The following is a 22,331-nucleotide window of genomic DNA, read 5'->3' as shown; positions in this document are numbered from 1 at the left end:
GATGGGACGACTTTCCTATGAAGAGAGGCTGAGAAGGCTAGGGCTTTTCAGCTTGGAGAAGAGACGGCTGAGGGGAGATATGATAGAAGTGTATAAAATAATGAGTGGAATGGATCGGGTGGATGTGAAGCGACTGTTCACGCTATCCAAAAATACTAGGACTAGAGGGCATGAGTTGAAGCTACAGTGTGGTAAATTTAAAACGAATCGGAGAAAATTTTTCTTCACCCAACGTGTAATTAGACTCTGGAATTCGTTGCCGGAGAACGTGGTACGGGCGGTTAGCTTGACGGAGTTTAAAAAGGGGTTAGATAGATTCCTAAAGGAATTACCTCTCGCCTGGACTACTGCAACTTACTCCTCACCGGCCTCCCACTTAGCCATCTATCCCCCCTTCAGTCTGTTCAGAACTCTGCTGCACGTCTCATATTCCGCCAGAACCGATATACTCATATCACCCCTCTCCTCAGGTCACTTCACTGGCTTCCGATCAGATACCGCATTCAATTCAAGCTTCTCCTTCTTACCTACAAATGCACTCAGTCTGCTGCCCCTCACTACCTCTCTACCCTCATCTCCCCTTACGTTCCCGCCCGTAACCTCCGTTCACAGGATAAATCCCTCCTCTCAGTACCCTTCTCCACCACCGCCAACTCCAGGCTCCGCTCATTCTGCCTCGCCTCACCCTATGCTTGGAACAACCTTCCTGAACCCTTACGCCAAGCCCCCTCCCTGCCCGTCTTCAAGTCTTTGCTTAAAGCCCACCTCTTCAATGCTGCGTTCGGCACCTAACCCTTACCGTTCAGTGAATCCAGACTGCCCCAATTTGACTGCCCCTATCGGACCGACCGTTCACTTGTCTATTAGATTGTAAGCTCTTTGAGCAGGGACTGTCTCTCTTTGTTAAATTGTACAGCGCTGCGTAACCCTAGTAGCGCTCTAGAAATGTTAAGTAGTAGTAGTAAGTAGTAAGTCCATAGACCGCTATTAAATGGACTTGGAAAAATTCCGCATTTTTAGGTATAACTTGTCTGGAATGTTTTTACGTTTGGGGAGCGTGCCAGGTGCCCTTGACCTGGATTGGCCACTGTCGGTGACAGGATGCTGGGCTAGATGGACCTTTGGTCTTTCCCAGTATGGCACTACTTATGTACTTATGTATGGGTGGGTTGTAATAGGTAAATGAATATGTATGTATGGAATGGGATTGTGCATAGGTAAGGGGGGAGCTCGCGTGATTGGGCTTCTTAGGAGCCATGAGGGGTTATATAGGGGGCGGGTGGGGAGATGGGGGGGAGAGGGAAGGGCTGAGGAGATGTCTGGGAGTAGTGGGGAGGAGCAGTTTTCGGAATGGATGGCGGGGGGGGGGGGGGCTGGGGGGGTCTCCTCTCTTGTCAAGTGAAGTTAGCAATATTGGAAATATGGGATCACTTAAAATCTTTACATGGAATGTAGGGGGGGTCAGCTCGCCCATAAAGCGTACTAAGGTACTACAAGCATTACAAAGGCAAAAGGCTGATGTAGCCTTTATACAAGAAACACATCTGTCCTCGGGAGAGCACGCAAAATTCAAAAGAAGTTGGGTGGGATCTTTAGTGGAGGCCCCTGCGGTAGGGAGGAAGGCTGGGGTGCTGATTCTTTTTCGAAAAGGCATTCCACTTAAGTTTAAATCAGTCCAGATGGACCCGAATGGGAGATGGGTGCTGGCTGATGTGGAGTTGGCCAGTCGCCACCTAGTGTTATGTAATGTATAAGCCCCCAATGTCTTCACTGGCAGTTTCTTTCAAGCCTTGATTGGGAGACTGGCTCCGCACACTGGGGGGGGGGGGGGCTGGTCCTGGTAGGGGACTTCAAATTAGTGTTTGATCCTTTAATGGATTGTTCCAATCCGGGGGTCTGGAGTTCGGGGGGAAATGGTAGGGCACTATCGTCGTTATGTAAAGCTCTGGAGCTGGTAGATGCTTGAAGGCTGTTACGCCCATCTGAGAAGGACTTTACTCACCTATCCGCGGGCACATGGCTCTGTCCAGTATTGATTATTTGTTTGTATCCAGATCCCTATTTTCTCAGGTGCAAGAGGCGGAGATTGGACCATAACGATATCTGATCATGCCCCGGTTTGGCTGCTTTTGACTGATAGGGCGAGGGGTCTTGGTAGTAAGATGTGGCGTTATCCCTTGGAGTTGGTGCATGACTCGAGATTCCAAGCTTATCTGGCAGATAGATGGGACGACTATGTATATCATAATGGAAGGCATGTGGATCGGCCTGCCCTTTTTTGGGAAACCGCAAAGGCTGTTCTGCGAGGAGACATCATTTCTTATTCAGCAAACTCCCGAAGGATGAGAGATGGGGAGATCGTCCGCCTAGGGGCTTTGGTGCGGAGGCTGAGGAGAAGATACGGGAGTTCTCCCACTTCGGGATGTAGGGAGGCTTTGTTGGAAGCACAGAAAGGGTTGAACGAGTTGCTACATCAGAGAGCGGTTAAGACCCAAGCGTATTATAACTATCGTCTGTTTCAGCATGGTAATAAGGCTGGGTGATTGTTGGCCAGAATGGTACACAAAAAGGGGGGTGTTAATCATGTGGTGCAATTGAAGACAAAGGAGGGGCGGATAGTGCGGACAGATGGGGACATTGCAGCTACTTTCGGTCAGTTTTACAAGGCACTGTATGCTGCTGATTCGGAAGCAGAGTTGGATAGTGATATGTATTTAACTAATTTGGATTTACCTCAGCTCTCTGCTCGTCAGCGGCAACGGTTAAGTGAGCCCTTTACAGAGGGAGATTTGATGGTGGCCCTGCAACAGAGTGCTTCTCATAAGACTCCTGGACCGGACGGGTACAGAGTAGAATTTTACAAACAGTTTTTTGATAAGATCAGAAGTCCGTTAATATCTTTATTCAATTCGATGGTGCTTACGCGATCGATTCCAGATAATTTTAAAGAAGCTCAGATTGTAGTAATACCAAAAGTGGGGAAAGATGCGGCGGAACTGGAGTCTTATAGGCCTATTTCTCTCCTTAATGTTGACGCGAAGTTATATGCCAAAGTGTTGGCCAACAGGTTGGCCACAGTTCTCCCATCCTTGGTTGATGTGGCCCAAGTGGGGTTCGTGAAGGGGCGGACAGCAGTTCAAAATGTTCGTTCTATCTTGACTTCTTTGGAGGTGGTGGCCCAGAAACATCTTTCCTCACTCTTAGTTAGTTTCGACGCAGAGAAGGCGTTCGACCGTGTGAACTGGTCACATATGTTTGCTGTGTTAAAACACTATGGTTTTGAGCAGCCTTTCATAGAAGCTATACAGGTCTTGTACTTGGAACCGCGGGCATATGTGTGGGTAAATGGGGAGCGATCAGAGTCTTTTCGGATTTACAGAGGGACGAAACAAGGTTGTCCCCTTTCCCTGTTATTATTTGTGCTGTCTTTGGATCCCCTAATTCGCGAAATGAGTCACCATCCGGAGATCAAGGGAGTACCAATTGGGAGTTTGAGCTTTTTACTTTCGGCTTTCGCAGATGACTTGCTGGTACACCTTACTGAGCCACGTACCTCTTTGCCCGCTTTATTAGAACTCTTCCAGGAATTTGGAGCCTTTGCGGGGTTTCGCCTTAATTATTCTAAATCCTTTGCGCTGCCTTCAATAGATAGTATGCGACAGGAGTGGGACCCTGAGTTCCCTCTTCGTTGGGCACAGGGATCTTTTAAATATCTGGGTCTACATTTATCTATGCGGGTCTCTGAGTTGTATCAGTTGAATGTCTCGATTGTTAAAAGCCACGACAGAGAGGCTGTGGGCTTCGATGTCTTTGCCACTGTCGCTTAGTGGGCGGATCCAGCTGTTTAGAATGGTGGAGTTCCCAGATGGGTATATTTGATGCACATGTTGCCCATTTACCTTACTAGGGGAGATCTGAACTTGTTTCGAATAGTGCTTAGATGTTTCTGTTGGGGAGGGAGAAAAGAAAGCAAAGCTTTCGCTGAGTGTGTTGCAGGGGTCATGGGGCGAGGGTAGCATTGGGTTACCAGATCTGAGGCGTGTCTTTTGCGACACCTCGGAGACTGGTTTTTGGCACAAGATGATTATGCATGTAGATGACTGGAGGGCCAGTACTACGCACCATGCCACTTTCATTTTTTGATACAAGCCCCTAGTAAGATGCTTCCAGACACACTGCGCAACAGCATATTATTGGTCCCTCTGAGGAACGTATGGAGAGACCTGATGCAACTGTTGGGGTTGAATAGATGGGTGTCGGATGTCCTCCCCACTCAGGGGAATTTGTTGTTTCGGCCGGGTTTGGAAAATGAGATATTTCGGAAATGGGCTTGGCAGGGTATAACTAGATTAGAACATGTGTTGAATTTGCAGGGGTCAATTTTGAATTTCGGAGCCCTTGGTATGGGTTTTGATATGGGTGGTATCTTTGCCTATAATCAGCTGAAGCATTATGTTGCGTCGTTAGACAAAACGGCACTGGGGTCTAGGCATTGCCATCTTTTGAGACAATTTTTCCATTCGGTGCCAGGGGAGCGTCTTTCCATTTCAGGCCTGCATAAGGCGTTGGGAAAATGCCTAGTCCATAAAAATCGGGAACTTCTTCAGCAGGGATGGGCAGGAGATTTGTTGAGGCCGCATCTTTCCTTGGACTTCAATGTCTTGACAGCTAGAATACCTTGATTGACGGGAAATGCGGGGCTCAGAGAGTGTCAATACCGGATTTTGCATAGGGCCTATCTTACGAAAATTCAGATCTTTAAGATGGGTGGGACATCTACGCCTCTGTGTGAGAAATGTGGGAGGCTCCCGGCATCTTTTTCTCATTGTTTGTGGGAGTGCCACAAGGTGCAACATTTTTGAAATTCCATTGTTAAATACCTGGAATCATTTTTGGGTTCAAGAGTCATGTGCTCCCCGAAGGGGATTTTGTTAGCTAAATACGAACTTTTGGTCTTACAAGGCAGAGTGGCCCGTCAGTTGATTCGGAAAGCTTGCCTGATAGGTAAGAGGCTGATAATGAGTCAGTGGGTTGGAGACTCCCCCCCCCCTGACTTTTGGCACTGGCGGAACAACCTACATGAGTTCATGTTATTTGAAAGAAGGGGGGTGGGTGGCTCCCCTAGGCGGCGGAGGCAGTTTCTGGAAGTTTGGGGGCCATATATACAAAGTTTGTCTGTCAGAGGGAGGAGCCTAGTGGTTAATTCCCTTTAAACACGGTATATAGAGTGGTTCATCCATGTGGTGAATATATTGAAGGCTCAGGCATTTCCTCAAAGGGGGGGGGGGGTTATGATATCCTGATTTTTTTTTCAGTGGAACGTTTTGTTCTCACAGTGGTGATGGAGTTTGCAATGGTGGAGAGAGGAGAGGATGGGGAGGGGGGAGAAATGAAAAAAGTTTTTGATGACAAGCTAGTTTCTTTGTTGTTAGATGTTTTTGTGTTCGTGTCAGATGTAACTGGAGTCTAATGCATGTTCTTTTTGTCATCAATAAAAATTGTTGAAACCTAATATACAAATAAAAACTTGTGACAAAACCCTTGTGTGTGGTGTCCTATAATTTTTCAGCTTCAGGTATGCTGCACTCTTTCCCATCCCCCATCTTTTTGCTGTCAGCCACATGCAGGAATTTATAGCTGGTCACAGGCTCTGATGGTGCTTCCCATTGCTACGGCAACTCAGCTACCTGGTATAACTTGTTACAAATGTAATTTACTGAGAAGAGGTATGGCAAGGACACCAATTACAAGCCTCCAGCACACATGAAAGACCCAATTACAAGTCTCCAGCACATATGCAGCACCTATGATTGGTCCAGGGTAGAGGAGAGGTGGATGCTCACCATGCTGCAGACAAAGAAACTCTGAAAAACAAGGCATGCTTGGAAAGAGAGTTTCAGATCCGTCCAATGGCCTATTGTTTCCCGAAGGGGGTGCTCTCCCCCCCCTTCGTAGAAACTAATTATATAATCTAAGAATCTGTGTTTCTTTCTTTCTTTCTTTCTTTCTTCCTTTCTCTTCTTTCTCTCTGTTCTGTGACCTTTGTATGAGGAATAAGCTTTCCTTCCTTTTTTCTCTTCTTTATGTAATTAGTCTGATTATTATTACCAGAGGTACTGATGTTAGATTTTGTAAGTTTGTTACAATTATCTGATGCTGTGCTGGTGGGTGAGTAATAAAGGACTTTTAATTCTATGATTCCTGTCCAATTTTTCTATAATATTTTGTAATATTTCGTAAAATGTTTAGAGAATAACAGACCAAATGCGCAGCCTAGTACAGCAGTGTACACAATATCACATATAACCATAAGTACACATACATTTTTTTACTTAAAAAAAAAAAAGCACTGCATATAACCAATGTTTATAACAGTATATTAGTTCAGTAACAAAAACGTGTGCTACTGTCACCTTTACCAAGGTTTGTCAAGGACAAAAAAAAAAAAGCAGTACTATTACAATACACACCTCAATTCTATCCAACTTTATTTTATTTATTTATTTATTTATTGCATTTGTATCCCACATTTTCCCACCTTTTGCGGGTTCAGTGTGGCTTACAATATGATTTGAATGTTGGAAATACAATTTATTACAGATAGTTAGAGATAAGATTATGCAGGGTTAAGCGAAGCAGTTGAGGTGTCGTTAGGGATGTACAAATGGGACATAGGCATTGCAACTTTGGAAGGAAGCAATGGTAGTTTAGGGGCGATAAAAAGACGTGAAGTCATTTGGTTTATAACTTTCTGTGATTAAAGGTATGAGTGATGTGATAATTTGGGAGTGGGAGTTCTGCGATGAATGTACGATGCATTATTGAACAGTAAGTATGGACTTTATGTGTTTTGTTTTTTTCCGTAGACTTGTTCGAAAAGATGGGTCTTCAATAATCTGCGGAAGGAAGCTTGCTCGTTGGTTGTTCTTAGGTTGCGCGGCAGTGTATTCCAAAACTGCGTGCTCTTGTGAGAAAAGGTTGACGCGTGTAACGTTTGTATTTCATGCCTTTGCTATTGGGGAAGTGGAGGTTAAGGAAGGTTCGAGATGATCTTTTGGCATTTCTGGGTGGTAAGTCTATCAACTCTGACATGTAGGCTGGGGCTTCACCATGAACGATTTTGTGGACTAATGTGCATACTTTGAAAGTTATGCGTTCCTTGAGTGGAAGCCAGTGCAGTTTTTCTCTTAATGGTTGTGCACTTTCATATTTTGGCTTTCCAAAGATAAGTCTGGCTGCCGTATTCTGGGCTGTTTGCAGTTTCCTCAGTGTTTGTTTTTTGCAACCTGCATATAGTGAGTTGCAATAATCCAAGTGGCTGAGCACAAGGGATTGCACTAGGCTACGAAAGACGGATTTTGGGAAGTATGGTCTTATCCTTTTTAGTTTCCACATGCTGTAAAACATCTTTTTTGTTGTGTTGTTAGCATGAGTTTCAAGCGTTAGGTGGCGGTCGATGGTGATTCCAAGGATCTTTAGCGTTTTCTGAGACTTGAAGGTTCAGGTTTGGAGTGTTAATGGTTATGAATTCTTTTGTGTTGTATTGAGAGGTGAAAATCAGGCATTGAGTTTTTTCTGCATTTAATTTCAGTCGAAATGCATCCGCCCATGTGTTCATGATGTGTAGGCTTTGATCAATTTTGTTGACGATTTCGTTAATGTCCTGTTTGAAGGGGATGTATATTGTCACATCATCAGCGTAAATGTATGGGTTAAGGTTTTGGTTTGATAGGAGTTTTGCCAAAGGGATCATCATTAAGTTGAAAATGGTTGGTGAGAGCGGTGATCCTTGTGGTACTCCACATTCAGGTATCCATGTCTTAGATGTGGTCGAATTTGATGTGACTTGATATGAACGTTGGGTTAGGAACCCTTCGAACCAATTCAGGACATTACCTCCAATGCCAAAGTATTCGAGTATATGTAACAGGATTCCGTGGTCAACCATGTCAAAGGCACTTGACATGTCGAATTGAAGGAGGAGTATGTTGTTGCCAGTTGCGATTGTCTGTTTGAATTTGGTCATAATGGTAACTAATACTGTTTCTGTGCTATGATTCGATCGGAATCCTGATTGGGCGTCATGTAGTATTGAGTGTTTGTTAGATAGTTTGTGAGTTGTTTGGTTACCATTCCTTCTGTTACTTTGGTTATTAAGGTATGGATGCTACTGGCCTGTAGTTGGTTATTTCACTTGTGCTTTTCTTTGTGTCTTTAGGGATTGGGGTGAGTAATATTTTTCCTTTTTCTTTTGGGAAGAGTCCATTTTGTAGCATGAAGTTTACGTGGTTCGTTAGGTCTGTTATGAATTGTTGAGGAGCAGATTTCATGAGGTTGTTTGGGCACGTGTCTAGTTTGCAGTGGGATTTTGCATATCTTTTGAGAGTTTCGGAGATGAGGTCTTCAGATAGTATTTCTAATTCGGTACAAGTTCTGTCTGCAGGGTATGTTCCTTCTTCTGGGTCTAGACAGTCTAAAATTGTGGCGTACTCAATAGGGCTGGCAGGTATTCTGAGTCGTAGTTGTATAATTTTCTCCTTGAAGTATTTCGCAAGGTTGTCCGCATCTGGTACATCTTTGCCGTTGTTTGTAACTGGTGTGGTGTCTAGCAGTTTGTTCACAAGGTTGAAGAGTTTATGTGTGTCTTTGTAGCTTGGTCCTATTTTTGTTTTGTAATGTAGTCTTTTGGTCTGTTTTATGGTGTATTTGTATTTTCTCCGAAGTAATTTCCATGCGTTCAGTGTTTGTTCGTTTTTGTTTTTGTTCCATTCTCGTTCTAGTTTTCTGACTTGTGTTTTAAGTTTTTTCAGCTCTTCGTTGAACCATGGATTTGTTTTCTTCCTGCGTGATGTTCTGGTTTGGATTGGGGCGATTTTGTCTAATGTTGTTGTACAAAGATCGTCCCATTCTTGGAGGAATTGGATGGTGTCAGCGTTTGTTGGCCATTTGTTCTGGTAGATCTTTTGCCAGAATATTGTGGGGTCTATTTTATCTCTCGTTGTGTATGTTGTTCGCTCGTGTTTATTGATTGTGTTAGTGTGTGTTTTTCGCCAGCAAAGAGAGACATTTGCTTTATGGTGGTCTGACCATGGTGTGGGTGTCCATCTTGTGTCGGTGAGTATGATGGTGGAATCCGGTTCGAATTTGTTTGTTATGATATCAAGTGTGTGTCCTTTTTCGTGTGTTGGTTGTGTGCTGGGTATTTGCAGATCCCAGAGTTTTAGGAATTCTTTGCATTCTCGTGTGCTTGGTGAAGTGTCATCTTCTAGGTGTAGGTTGATGTCTCCTAGTATGAGGATGTTTGAGGCTGACATGCAGGAGTTCAAGATGAAATCCATGAGTTGTGCTTGGGAGTCTTGCCATTTTCCTGGTGGTCTATAGAATAGGATTGTGTTAAGGTGTCCTATTAGGTTTGGATGATTGATTCTTGTCGATGCAATTTCAAGTTGAGGCGAGGTAGATTCACCCGTGATTGTGATGGTGAATTCGGGTTTGTAGATAATAGCTATTCCGCCGCCTCTTTTTTCCCCATTTCTTGTCCAGTGGGTTATTTTGTATTCTGGTGGGCATGTTTCTAAGATGGCGGGGTCTGTAGGGCTGTGGAACCAGGTTTCTGTGATAAATAGAAGGTCTAATTTATCTGTGGTAATCCAGTCTAGTTTATCTACTGAGTTGCTTACTGCTGATCTTGCATTGATGTATCCTAGTTGGATTGAATGGTATGGTTCCGTGGGGGGGTTCGATGTGTTTATTTTTATTAGTTGTCTGTTTCTTCGATGATTGAATTTGTTGTCGTTGTTGTTTTCCTTTGTTAGTCGGCGGTATTCAAATCCGGAGGTTGTTCCTTTTGGTTGATTGTTGTGTCTTTGGTTTGGTGGGTTGTTGTTTGGTTGTAAATAGTATTGTTGTATTGTGGGTGAGTTGTTGTGGATGTTCTCTAGGTTGGACATTGTGTGTGTGTGAGTGCTGTGTGATTTGTGGATAATGGGTTTGTTATTATCTGGGTTGCAGGTTGTGTTTGCGTATATGAGTAGGGAGAGATAATGGATGGTTAGGAGTGTTTTACTGGTGTACATATCTATTTCTAGGGTGTTGCGGCAAACTTGAACCTATTTCCCCAAATGTATAATCAACAAGATGTTAAACCCGGACACACGATATGTAAAAAAAGTGCATTAAAAAACAGACAGGTGTTCCACTTGCACTGTCACACAGGACTGACGGATCTTGCTGTTTCACTGCACCTTGAAAAAAAGGAACAAAAAAGTAGTTGTGAATTCTGAACACATGTATCAGTGGATCTTGTTAGGGGGGGTGGGGGCAGTAACCAGAGTATTCATAAATTACCCTATCTGAGGGTACAAAGGCTTGAGGTTTCGGTAGGACAATGTGACAGAGGATAGCTGGTAATTGGGGCTGCGAGGAAACAAAAAAAAAAAAAAAACCCAACAAGTTTTAAAAGTGTACATTATGGGTGTGTGTGGTGGCTATGAAGATGTAAACACTGTGTGCGTGGAAAAATAATGTACTATTTACTACTGACAGGGGGCCTGGGATAGGGAAATGGCTTGTAGTCCTGGCTATCAAGAATAAAAAAAAGGTTAACAGTGCATTTGCAAAACATGAATATGGGAAAATACAAGAGGGGCTGGGACACAAGGGAGGGATAGTGAGGAGGCCGGAAGCCCTGGCTGTGAGGATAGAAAAAATATATGAACACAATAAGCACGTGAGATACTTACTGGTAAGAGAAGGGCTGGGAGACCAGGAAGGGACAGGGGGGAGTTGGCTTCTCGTCCAGGCTGTAAGGAAAAAAAAAAGGTTTCAGTGCATTTGGAGGGATAGTGAGGAGGCCGGAAGCCCTGGCTATGAGGATAGAAAAAACAAGAGTGCGTCTGCAAAATATGAACACAATAAGCACGTGAGATACTTACTGGTAAGAGAAGGGCTGGGACACAAGGAAGGGACAGGGTGGAGTTGGCTTGTAATCCAGGCTGTGAATAAAATAAAAAAAACAAGGTTAAAAGTGCACAAATATGTGTGTGTTTGGTGGCTAGGAAACTATATGGTAGCCATGGGAGATACAGAGAGAAGTGCTGGGACACGAGATTAGGGGAAAAAAGAACACACGCATTAGACGAACACATGTCAAAGGGGGTAGAGAATATGTGACTGTGGGAGAGATGTATATAGGGAATAAATAAGGAGAATATACCATTTGCACTGCGGGAACTGACGGCGGTGTCATCCTGCAATACTCATGCCTCAGCTCCCTGATCTCCTGGCGCAGATCCTGAAAGCACATCCTCATCTGCTGTTACTGCTCCGTGAAATGCCTTTCGGCTTGCTGCTGTTGCTCGTGAAAATTCCTTTTCAGTATCTCACACAGGTCACTCAAATGGGTGTTCTGCAAATGGGTGTTGGTGTTCTCCAACCCACACAACAATGCATTGCCCACCAAGTTCAGCTTCTCGCACTGTGCATCAGACATGAGACGCACCTGCTCACATATGGCATCTGTCGAATGCTGAACACGCCCAACCACTTCTTTAAGCAGTGTGTTGATGCACTCTTCCACTTCGCCTGCATCTCCCACAGCTGGTGCCGAACCTCCCATTCCTCTGTAGGAAGGGGTGCAGGAGGACAGTTATTGTGTGACTCAACAGCAGAAGATAAGGGGAGTGTAGGTGTTAGTAACCATAGCCCTTAAAACACACACACACCACCACCACTGTCCTATTTTAACTTCCTGCAACACACAATGCCACCTCTCAGTACTCACCTGCTTCTTGTTTATCCTGGCTGCAACATGGTGCTGCAGGCAGGGCTGGTCTTAGCAACTGCGGGGCCCTGTGCAGACTAGTTCACTGGCCCCGCCCCGCTCCCAGCCTCGCCCCTTGTTGACAAGATATGTTTTAAACATTTCCTGCCTTAGCCACACCCGTTTACCAGCCATGGTGCATATAAACAGTAATCATTGAAAATATTACATCAGTACAGGAGAAGAAAAATAACTTTTTTTTATTATAAATAATTTCTGTAAGCTGTTACAGCTCCAATATACCCAAAATTACACAATCCAAATTAGCATACAGATTCTGCATGCAACACAATACCAGAAAAACAGAACATTGCTATAAATTGCAAAATAAGACAGCAGATGTAAATTCTCAAATTGGACATATTCCAAACACTAAAATAAAAATAAAATTATTTTTTCTAACTTTGATATCTTCTGACTTTGTTTTTCTAATCATGTTAGTCCCAGTCTCTGATTCTGCTGCTCTCTATCTGCTCCCTTAACTCCACTTCCAGGGCTTCCTTTCCATTTATTTCTTTACTTTCCTTCTTTCTTCTTCATTTCTTGCTCTACATCCATAGGTAAAGCTGGGTCCTCCGTGGACTTGACTGGAGGAGGTATAGAGTGGATCTAGCTTTTGCCTATTTTCTCCATCCATGTGCAGTTTTTCTCCTCTTTTCCCTTTCCCTCATCTCTGTCAGTATGTATCTCCTTCCTCTCTCCTCCCTCTCTATCCATTTCCAGCATTTCTCCTCTCTCTCCTCCCCTCCATCCATGTTCATCTCACGTCCTCTCTCTTCCCTCCCCTCCATCCTTATCCAGCATTTCAACTGTCCCCTCTCCTCCATCCGTATCCAGAATTTCTCCTCTCCCCTCCATCCATGTGCATCTCCTTCCTGCCTTCCCTTACTTCCATCCATGTCCAGCATTTCTCCTGCCCTCCCCTCCATCCATAGCAACTCTCCTCTCTCCCCTGCCCTCCCTACCCATCCATGTCCAGCAATTCTCTTCTGCCGTCCCCTCCCATCTATGTCCAGTGATTCTCCTTTGCCCCCTGTCCTCCCCTCTCATACACATCCAGTGATTTTCCTCTGTCCCCTGCCCTCTCCTCTCTCCTCTCCCCTCCATCCATGTGCATATCCTTCCTGTCTTCCCTCACCTCCATCCATGTCCAGAATTTCTCCTGCCCTCCCCTCCATCCATCCATGTCCAACAACTCTCCTCTCATTGAAGAGCTTGAGTAGGGATTTGAAGGTGGGCAGGGAGGGGGCTTGGCATATGGGCTCAGGGAGTTTATTCCAGGCATAGGGTGAGGCTAGGCAGAAAGGGAGGAGCCTGGAGTTGGCGGTGATGGAAAAGGGAACTGAGAGGAGGGATTTGTCCTTTGAGCGGAGGTTACGGGTAGGAACGTAAGGGGAGATGAGGGTAGAGAGTGCGTTTGTAGGTAAGTAGGAGAAGCTTGAACTGTATGCAGTACCTGATCAGAAGCCAATGAAGTGACTTGAGGAGAGGGGTGATAGGAGTATATCAGTCCTGGCGGAAGATAAGACGTGCAGCAGAGTTCTGAACGGATTGTAGGGGGGATAGATGGCTAAGTGGGAGGCCAGAGAGGAGTAGGTTGCAGTAGTCAAGGCGAGAGGTAATGAGAGAGTTGGATGAGTGTTCGGGGTGGTGTGCTCAGAAAGGAAAGGGCGAATTTGCTGATGTTATAAAGAAAGAAGCGACAGGTCTTGGCTATCTGCTGGATATGCACAGAGAAGGAGAGGGAGGAGTCGAAGATGACTCAGAGGTTGCGGGCAGATGAGACGGGGAGGATGAGGGTGTTATCAACTGAGAGAGTGGAGGGAGAGGAGAAGTGGATTTGGGTGGAAAGACAATAAGCTCAGTCTTGGCCATGTTCAGTTTCAGGTGGCGATTGGACATCAGGCAGCAATGTCGGATAAGCAGGCCGATACTTTGGCCTGGGTTTCCACCGTGATGTCTGGTGTGGAGAGATAAAGCTGGGTGTCGTCAGCATAAAGATGATATTGGAAACCATGAGATGAGATCAACAAGCCCAGGGAAGAGGTGTAGATTGAAAAAAGAAGGGGTCCAAGGACAGATCCCTGAGGAACTCCAACAGAGGGCGGGATGGGGGTGAGGAAGATCCATAAGAATGTACCCTGAAGGTATGTTGGGAGAGGTAAGAGGAGAACCAAGAGAGGACAGAGCCCTGGAATCCAAATGAGGACAGTGTGGCAAGAAGTAAGTTGTGATTGACAGTGTCAAAAGTGGCGGATAGGTCGAGGAGGATGAGGATGGAGTAATGACCTTTGGATTTGGCAAGGAACAGGTCATTGCAGACTTTAGATAGTGTCGTTTCTGTCAAGTGTAGGGGGCGAAAGTCGGATTGAAGCGGATCGAGGATGGCATGAGAGGAGAGAAAATCAAGGCAACAGCTATGAACGGCGTTCAAGTATCTTGGAGAGGAAAGGCAGGAGAGAAATGGGGTGATAGTTGGAGGGACAGGTACGATCTAGTGAGGGTTTTTTGAGGAGAGGTGTGACTACAGCATGCTTGAAGGTGTCAGGGACAGTTGCAGTGGAGAGAGAGAGGTTAAGGATATGACAGATGGGGGGGGGGGGTGACAGTAGGGGAGATGGTGTTAAGTAAGTTGGTGGGGATGGGATCAGAAGAACAGGTGGTGCATTTCGAGGAGGAAAGAAGGTGGGCGGTTTCCTCCTCGGTGATGTCAGGAAAAGAGGAGAAGGAGGCCAGGGTTGGTTGGTTGAGGGAGTGGGTGAAAGGGTGGAGAGGAGGAGGAGGCTTGGTGGTGAATTCGAGGTTGATCTTCTGCACCTTGTCACGGAAGTAGTTAGCCAGTGATTGAGGAGAGAGTGGGAGCGGAGGGCACCTTAAGGAGGGAGTTAAGGGTGGTGAAGAGACGACGAGGGTTGGAGCTGAGGGAATTAGTAAATTGGGTATAATAATCCTGTTTGGCAAGGAATAGGGAGGCCTGGAAAGAGGATAGCATGAATTTAAAATGAATGAAATCGGGGTGGGTGCGAGATTTCCTCCAGAGGCGTTCAGCCGATTGGGCACAGGAGCGAAGGTAACGGTTGCAAGGGGTCAGCCAGGGCTGGGGATTAGTGCGCCTAGTGGGATGGGAGATGGATGGTGCAAGGGTGTCTAGAACAGAGGAGAGAGTGGTGTTGTAAGCGGAGACAGCCTTGTCAACAGACTCGGAGGACATGATGGAAGGGAGGAGATTAGAGATACTAGAGGATAATGTGGAAGGGTCAACAGCCTGGAGATTCCTGGAAGTAGTGGTGAGTGTTGGGCGGGGCTGGAGGGGGGGTGATGAAGTGTGAAGGTGATCAGGTGATGGTCTGAGAGAGGACGAGCCGAGGCACAGAAATTAGAGGGTGAGCAGGTAGAGGAGAGGACAAGGTCAAGACAATGGCCAGTTTGGTGAGTAGGGGTGGTGGAGCTCAGTTGGAGATTGAAGGAGGAGGACAGAGTGAGGAACTGAGAAGCGTAGGAGTTGGATGGGTCATCAGCGTGTATGTTGAAGTCTCCAAGAATGAGAGATGGGGATGAGGGATCAAGAAAAACGGAGAGCCAGGCATCGAAGTCGGTAAGGAAGGAGGAGAGGGACTTGTCAGAGGGGTGGTAAATGACAGCCACTCTGAGTGGCAGTGGGTAGAATAGACGGATGGATTGAACTTCAAAGGATGAGAAGCAGTGAGACTGCAGTAGGAGGAGGGGTTGAAAACTGCAAGAGGGCGAAAGTAGTAACCCGACGCCTCCACCGCGGCCAACTAGGCGGGGAGAGTGGGAGAAAAGGTAGCCTCCATGGCATAGGGCCGCGACTGATGCAGAGTCGTCAGGGGTGAGCCAGGTTTCAGTTAGGGTGAGCAGTTGAAGGGCACGGGAGATGAAGAATCATGGGTGAAGGAAAGTTTGTTGCAGACCGAGCGGAGGCATTCCACAGGGCACATGAGAGGGGAGGGAAGAGGGGAGTAAGGATGAGAGTGGAGATATCAAGGAATCGTTGCATGGATGAGACGAGGACAGGTGTGGGGGACCTTGGTTGGGATTGATGTCTCCCGTGGATAGCAGGAGAAAGAGCAAGAGAGTGCGTAGGAGGGTGGGGGAGGTAGGGCAACGAAGGCGACGAATATGGGATGCGCTTAGGAGGAATGGGGAAGGGTTAATGGTAGGAAGGAGGTGTTGAAGGTTGAGAGCTAGGAAGGAGGAGGAGGACAGGAGAGATGGTGAGGCGGTGAGGGACGGGGGTGGGTAAGGATATTGCAGTAGTGAGCAGAACGAGAGAGGATGGGCAGTGAGTTCCTGCGGTAGGGGGAGGGGGATCAGGCCAGGAAGGACAGGGCAAGGAAGAGAATGTGAATGGGGGCCATGAACAGACGAATTGGGACAGGCTAGAAAAGACAGCTTGGAAGAAGCTAGAACGGACGGACTGGAACAGGCTGAGTTCTAAAAGTGTTCCATAAGTATGCACATGGAATGTAGGAACGCCCACATCACACCCATTTGAAACTGTGAGGAACACCTCGCGCATTAGATTCTAGGCATATTCTATAACCTAGTGTGCTTAATCTAATATTGAGCTGATAATTGGGGTTAATAAGCCCTAATATGCTACAATTGGCCTTCAGTGATGCTAATTGGCACTGATTAGCAGTTATGTGTGCAACTGCGGGGTTTAAAAAAGGTTTGGACGGCTTCCTAAAGGAAAGTCCATAGACCATTATTAAAATGGACTTGGGGAAAATCCACTGCTTATTTCTGGGATAAGCAGCATAAAATGTATTGAACTTTTTTGGGATCTTGCCAGGTATTTGTCACCTGGATTGGCCACTGTTGGAAACAGGATGCTGGGCTTGATGGACCTTTGGTCTGTCCCAGTGTGGCAATACTTACATACTTAATTCATGCAAGATAAACAGTGCCTGGAGTCACAAAGTATATACAGGTTGTTTAACTTCTGGTTTTGAAACATGAACTTATGAACAGGGAGTTTGTAATTATAGTCTTACCTTTGGCACAAAGTCAGGCAGCACTTTCTCAGGCAATTTTCTCTTTTACCAGAATAGACCAGTACAAATAATAGAAATTATCTTAAACACTAGCAATTAAATGTTTAGGTACTACTGACATTATTTCTTCCCGTAACCTGCCCCTAGTGTAAAGTTTCAGGACCCTTTAACCCTTGGCTCATTTCCCTGCTTAGATCTTTCATATCATTTTTCTTATCACAAATGGATACTGTTTTAAAAATTGTGCTTCTGGTCAGATAAGTTGCTCACTAAAAGCATCAAGTCTTTTACTCTGGTGCCTGAGCTGCCTTAACTGGAACTTATGTTACTCCTGTGTATTGGCAGCCCTGCCTGTGAGTTGGTTCTAAACCTTGCTATACAAACTTATCTGCTTTACAGCAGTGGTGTAGCCAGACCTGATTTCTTTTGAGGAACTAAATGTTAATATGAGTAAGCACTAGGTAAGCTGGGCTAGTTATACTCTTATTGGCAACTAATTACTAACTAACCCCCATATTCTATTCAATCTGAACTTCCCCAACTGCAAAGGAATTAAATACAAACAGTCATACGCTACTACATTTGAGTACAAAAGCACACAGTTCTGGAACGCACTACCCATGGCCCTGAAAAAAATGGACAACCTAACCAGCTTTCGCAAATCTTTGAAGACACATCTCTTCAACAAAGCCTACTAAGGACATCCTCACTAACTATTCCCCAAACTACTCAGATGCATCTAAAACACCTCTCACAACACCTTACCTAGCACCTTGCATCTAAATTACCTACCTTAGCTTATCGACTGTATTTAAGACCATGTAATGACTGCATCATAACAACACTCTGTAAGCCACATTAAAAGGTGGGATAATGTGGGGTACAAATGCAATAAATAATAATAATAGCATCGAAAATTGGGTGTCAATCTAAGATGTGTGCCCAATGAAATTGGCTAAGGAACCAACTAGTGCCAATAAATGTGTGCTAATTGGGACTAATCGGCACTAATTTGAAGCTGGGAGCTGTCATGTCCCTCACCTGTTCCCGTTCTGTGCTCCTCCTGATCGGTCCGCTCCTCGGCTCCGACTTAGTGAAGGCGAGCGTCAGCCATGCTGGCCAGGCCGACGCCTCTCTCCCCGATCCACTAGTACCCTCCGGCCGTTGAGGTGGGTCGGCCCCTTGCTCTGGCAGCCATTCGGAACGCCAGCCATCTTGCCCACGCTTGCGTTCCTGGGGAAGCTCTTCTCTTTCGTTTGCGAGGCCCGGGAACTGTAGCCACGCCGCCGACGTCCAGATTGCCCGATTGGGCCTGGATTCCGCCTCCTCCTGTAAGCCGACCTGTCGTTGCTCTCTCGACCAGCTGACTCCTGTTTCCCTGCCTCTCGCCAGCTGACAGTTGTCTGCCTAATAATGAAGACTATTTAAGGGCAGCACCTCCTCACAAACTTTGCTTCAGCTTCTACTTCAGTAGAGTGGTTTGTGCATCTTCGAGACACTGTCTGCTAGTACTTGACCTGACCTCTGCTGGTATCCTGACTGCTGACCTGACCCCAGCTTGGAACCTGACTACTCTCTGCTTGCTGCCTGACCTGACCTCTGCTTGGAATCAGACTACTCTCTGCTTGCTGTGAGACCTGACCCCTGCCTGGCACCCGACTACCCTCTGCTTGCTGCCTGGAACCTGACTACCCTCTGCTTGCTGCCTGAGCAGACTTCTGCTTGGAACCCAACTACTCAATCCCGATCCTCCGTTGGTGGTTACTTGACCCACTCTAGCTTCTGCTGAGTCCTGTCTTCTCTTGCCCCTGTCTGCGCCGTCTGACCCCGCAGTATCCGTAAGTCCTGTGGGCTGCCTGCACCTGGGGGCTCAACCCTCAGGGAACGGTGGTTCACCTAGGGGTTTGCTCGGCTGCCTGACTGGGCGCAGGCTAGATACCTCATCACTGTGCTCCGTCTGGGCACAAGGGCTCGCGAATGTGACAGGAGCACATTTTGCTATGCACTTTTCTATAACAATGTGTGCCCAAATCCCATAACACACAACCTTAAAGGGTGCACGTCCATGTTTGGTGTATAGGCAGGTCAGCGATAGTCAGTGTTATAGAATCTCGGGAATGTGTGCCCAAATTGGGCGCTGGTAATTACACCTGGTTTGAGCAGGCATAAGACCTAGTGCTCAAATTTGGGTGCCAAAATTGGCACTCAATCCTAATTCTATAATGGGCGCTCATCTTTAAGTTCCCATTATAGAATAGCATTGAGCCAATTTTTTTCGGTAACAATTTTTGAGCACCATTTACTGTATCTATTTAATGAATATAACCCATAGTGTGCACCTGGCAATGGATTTCTAAGTAGTCTCCAGCAGCTGTCATGCATCATGAATTAAATTTTAAATATTTCAAACTCAATTTCAAGTACATACCAATGTGAAACCACTTACAAATGTAATCCAGGGGTCACTAAATGACCTGCATACTGAAAATATTTTTTGAGTGCTGAGCAGTCAGAGGTAGCCAGAACCCTGGAATCAGTATAAATGTATATAACGTCATGAAAACTTTAACAGCTCTTTGTGGTGCTTTTAATTCTCTGTGTAACTTTGTAAGTCTATGTGCTTTGAAAATGAGCACCATAATCCATTGTGCTTCCATTGCTGGTCTACACAGCCCTGATAGGAAGGAAGAAGCTGCCTGCATTTTATTTCCAGCTCTTGTCTCTAGGCTTCTTCTATTACTGATTTGATAGACAGCTTGGAGTCGAGTTCATTTGTGGCCTTTCTATTAACCTGTTGGTTTTTTTCCTGTCCCTGCACCTGTCAGGAAGTCATGCTTATACTAGAAATTTCTAGAGAGGGTAGATAGAATCTTCTGGAAATTAATGGAATAGGAGGTTTTATGATAATTTGGGGAAGGGTCTGGTGGCAGCAGTTACCTCCCCCCTATGTCTTATAAGCTCCCTTCTTGCTTGCCAAATTTGTTTTGGGTCCCATCTCCCACCTTTGACCCATGCTAAGAAGGAGATCCCATTTGTCCAGCCTGATGCAGTAATCTTGAACGCAGAATCAAACTGTCATACCCTCATGAGTTGGCACTGTAAGACAGTTGTTAAAAAGCAAGGATTCAAGGACCAAGGGACAAGTACAGACCAGAAATCCACTTGCTGGCTTATTTTAGTGGAAGGTCCAGGGAAGGAGAAAGGATTCATTCAGGGTACCTGCTGTGACATCCAGGCATCCTGCAACTTACAGCAGGCAGGAGGAGAAAAGATCTGTTTAACGTCTGAAAAAGCCTTGCTGCAGATCCACAGTGTCTTATCACCTAGATACCAAGCAGCCTGCAAGTGAAAACTAATTGACTTGTAACAGTTAACATCTGCTTAAGTGTACTGCAAGTGAACTGTACAAGCCAAGCCCTCACTACCCCAGTGAGTGTTTTAAGTAACCAGCAGAGGGTGATCAGGAAGTAAACGCGGGCACTAGAGGCCCATTAGCACTGGACTGGTGCCTGCGTTTACCAGTGCAGTATGCTGGCAGACCCCTACCGCTACAAGTAACAAATGTGGCCATGATCTGTGTGGGTTGGATGGAGTTGAGGAATGGCCTACTGGTTACAGCATTGGTCTTGACATCCAGAGGTGGCTGGTTCAAATCCCACTACTGCTCCTTGTGATCTTGGGCAAGTCCTTTAACCCTCCATTGCCTCAGGTACAAACTTAGATTGTGAGCCCTCCAGGGACAGGGAAATACTGTATATATTATTATGTCTGCCTCACCCGTTTGGGCAGCGGAAGCCAAGGGCTCTCCTTACTATCCTGGAAAGAACTGCATATCCCCTCTAAATACTTAATTACTCTAACCTTGTATCTGCTCTGTCAGATTTACAGTATAGGCAGTGGCACATTCAGTCATAGGAGGAAACCCAGTATTCAAAGATATAATAAGATAGTTTCTTAGCAAAAGCATCTTACCCAAAGATAGTACAAGCAGTTCAGACATTCACATGGTAGAACAACACTTCACGACTGATGACATGTGCGTTCAAAGGTTGCTGGCTTCACTCTTCTTCGAAAACACTGCTTAGGTAGCAGACCTTTTATACATTTTTGGTCCCATAGATCCCTATGAGCATTTCACTTTCCCACCTGCACTTTTGTCATAATTGGCACATATATCCAATTATGCCCAAGTTCTAACTTTTCTTATCTTTCATCCAATTAGGACCGAGTTTCAACCTTAGCAAGTTTGCTTATCTCTTATCCAATTATGACCAAGTTTCAGCTCTCCTATCTCCAAACTTCGCTTACCCTTAAATTGAACTTTTCTTCACCTGGCCCAATTATTTTTATAGTTTCTCAGTATGCCTATGTCCAGCTATACACAACCCTTGCCACCTTTGTAACTCTGCCAAGGTTAAGCAAGCTGTCACATTTCTTCAGTGAAGTATCAGGACTGAGAGATGCTATGATTTTAGAGACTTAGTTTACTTTAGAAAGCCTGAACCTGTTTTTCACTGCATTCAATTTGTGACAATTATTTACATCTCCCCTCTTGCCGGCCCCCCAAGGGGGGGCTGGCACACATGACTAGAGTGGGTGTGGCCATCTGTTACACTGCTTAACTTGCAGTAGTTTTATAATTATGAGCAAGATCATAGTTTTGCCATTATGTTGCTGCTGGGTGTAATAGATCTAGATCATATATGAAGGCACTATTGAGTTATTTTGGAAAATACATAGGTGGTGTGCTTGGTATCAGCCATAGGGTGTTCATACAGGACATAGTGACCTGTAGGTTCTTTCTTATATAAAGCAGTTACAATTAACTGTTGTACTAAACTTTTGATACAGGGTGTTATAGAGCAATTCGAGAAGTATAAAAGTTTTCCCTAGCATGGTGAACATTTGTATAACATTAGCAATGCATAAAACAGCTTATGATATAAAGGGATAATTCAGTAAAAAGAATAAAATCTTTGGGAAAAGAGTCCACAATGTGTAGTTGTAAAATGTAAGTAGCTAGAAATCAGGGAATTCAAAGTCACTTAAAATTTCATTGATGTGATGAGTAGACAATTTTGGCATCAGAGTGGTTCAGGTATGGTGAAACTGCAGTCTGTATACTGTTGAACGATTCACTCGGGCAGGCTCACTCAGGCAGGCAGGGGTTCACATAGAAGACATCATGTTGCATCTAGGAGACTTCTACTGAAGACTGCTGAGGTTTCCAGTTAGTTAAACAGTCCATCTAATAGTTGACCACTTCATTAGTAACGTCATTAATTTAAGGGCATTCTGCAGATGTCATTCTTTGCACAGTTCAAGGTATATGTAAAAATCTAATTATGTAGATAGAAGCATTATCAAACTTGACAAAATATCCTGTCATGACAATGCAACTGTAGGGATCACTGTTCTGAAATTATACAATCCTGATTAGAAAACATTCACATCTCTTATTCCTTTTAGCTAATTTGCAATATCTTTTCTAT

This window comes from Microcaecilia unicolor, chromosome 2, assembly GCF_901765095.1.
Source record: "Microcaecilia unicolor chromosome 2, aMicUni1.1, whole genome shotgun sequence".
NCBI lineage: Eukaryota > Metazoa > Chordata > Amphibia > Gymnophiona > Siphonopidae > Microcaecilia > Microcaecilia unicolor.
This window is presented reverse-complemented; position numbering follows the sequence as displayed.